Source organism: Chrysochloris asiatica, unplaced genomic scaffold, assembly GCF_000296735.1.
Source record: "Chrysochloris asiatica unplaced genomic scaffold, ChrAsi1.0 scaffold00126, whole genome shotgun sequence".
In the NCBI taxonomy this organism is placed as follows: Eukaryota; Metazoa; Chordata; class Mammalia; order Afrosoricida; family Chrysochloridae; genus Chrysochloris; species Chrysochloris asiatica.
Genome location: NW_006408644.1, coordinates 9,954,439 through 9,956,962, shown reverse-complemented (window position 1 = coordinate 9,956,962; position 2,524 = coordinate 9,954,439).

Here is a 2,524-nt window from a genome sequence, read left to right as displayed (position 1 = left end):
AGACATCTGAGCAGGCTCTAAAACACCTGAGGCTGCTCATGGCTTCCTTAAGAGACTCCTTCAGTCAACCTCAAACCCCAGGCTCCAGACCCCACAGACTCTCTTCCAGAAATTCCTGGAATCAAGAGTGAGTTGGTCAACTCAGAAAGCAGGAGGGGTTCTGGGCCCTCCCCCTAAGCTCAAATTCAGCACACTCCCTTTAGATGGAGGGTGGTGAAAGCTCAGGTGGTTTTTTCATCCTGAGACCGCCATCATGGTTCAACATGGAAAAGCTCCCTTCTGCAGTTATTTTTTTGTGGCTGAGGGGAAATCTTCCTCTTGTTTGTGGAGAAAGTCCTGAAGCAAGTAGTTCAGAATTTGTTGAGGGTCAGCTGTTGAAAATTAAACATTGTTATGACTCATACGTAAAGTGAAGGAGAGGCGGGGAAACCAAACTTACCCTTGACTTTTCACATCACCCATTCAAGATAGATTGCATTACCCCCATAGATATTTCTAGAAGTTTGTTTTATTGCTTAGCATATGACCTATTCAGTTGTTCTGTGCTGTGTTCTATGTTAATAAAGTACATTTTATTACTCATATTTAAATCTTCTCCATCTAACTGAATTTGGGTTGACATGTTTTATTTTTGTCCCACTGTGACTGTGGTCATTCCCATTTCTCCAATTGCTTCTGTCAGCTTTGCTGTGCATATTTTGACTTCTATGTTAAGAGGCAGTTTATACCTACCAGTGTTGTTGTTGTTGAGTGATGTCAAGTCGGTTCTGATTTATAGGGACCTCTATAGGATTCCTGAAGAGTGGCTGGTGAGTTTGAAACACCAACCTTGTGATTCAAACTGACCTTGGGGTTCAGTGCATTACCCTGCAGTGATACATCAGGACTCCATCCTTCAAGTAGCTCTTCGGAAATCCTATATAGGGTAACTATGAGTTGGAACTGACTTGACAGCCCTTAACTACAAAAACAACATGTTAAGAGGTGCACACAAATTTAGAGATGTTTTATTCTTTTGTTCTTGGAGAATTGAACCATTTATCACTATGAATTGTTTTTATTAATATGTGCATATTTTTGGAAATTTCTCATCCATGATCTTTTCAAATACCACTTCACTATTCCTGCTCTTTCTTTCCAGACCTACCTGAACATGTGTTAGATTTATTCACTATATCTCCTTTATATCCTCACACTCTCCTTTGGTATTCACAATTTTCTCTCTCCAGGCTTCATTTTGGTTATCTTCTCCAGACCTAGATTTCATTTCTTTAGGACTTTTCTCAAAGTGTGGAATTTGCCTTTGACCCTTGAACCATAAAAACAAACACCCAGAACAGATTTCAATACTCTCCTAGATCAGCAAGAAAGAGGTAAAGTTTAGAGGTGGGGCTTAATGGCAGATAGGGTAGAGACACAATGAAGTTCACCATCAGCAATACAATAGAATGCCAAGCGAAAAGGGTTCAGGGCCGGAGTTTCAAAACTCTGAACCACACAGGTAGGAATATTTAAAAAGAATGAAGGTTGATAGCTCGTAAAACTTGTAATGGAAGTAAGAAATCATGTACTTTTGATGCTGCCAGGATTGGTGGCCTGGAGCCGACAACTTGGGTAAGACCAAATGGCAAGACCAAGCAGGGAAGCAGACCCACCATGGAACAATGTCATGTGAACCTTGGAGCAAGGTGGATAATACACTTTTTTGTTTTTCCTTTGTTATGATTTTTTTTTTTGGTATTAGTTCAGTGACCCCCCACTGTTTGTGCACCTCCATTCTGGTGACTAGAGGGGGTGCCTGAGCGAGTGGAAACCAGCCAATCCCACCACTGGTGGGTTCTTCTGCCACGCATGTGCATAGATACTCTCAGCCCAAGACCTGATTTTTTGTGTATGTGTAAAAATCCATTGTTTTTTTTATTATTATTAAAGATTTTTATTGTGGATTTAGTGAAAGCTTACAGGGCATATCATCAGCTTTGCATTCAACAAATCATATACCTTGTTTCATTACATTGATTATAATCCCCTCCATGCACCACCAGTTAACAGAATTTCTCTCTATCTACTTTAGCTTTTTGAAAAACAAACAAAAACAACCACTCAGGCATATATAATAATTTAGATCTCCAAAGGGCACATTCTGCAAGTCTGCTCCTGGCCACCAGCTCATAGTCCTTCTCTTCTTAGTCCATGAATCTAGAGTCCTCAGCCACTCCCCATCTCCATGCCCCCATCTCTGCCTCCATCTCTGACATTGCTGCTTCTCTGGATAAGGTCCCGCATTCTGCTTGTGCATTCCTCTCTTGATGGCCCTAGGGTCCACTGTTTCTGGACTGTAAGATTAACCATTCCACTTTTTTTGTTACAAAACTTCTACCTTTACAATTGTGACAGTTGCGATTAGTCATGATAACAGTTATTCAGTATTGAATCTTACGAATCTTATCCCCATCTCTTTTCACCAGACCCATCTAGACAAGATTACATCTATTCAGTGGGGACTCTTTCCCCCTCCCCCCCA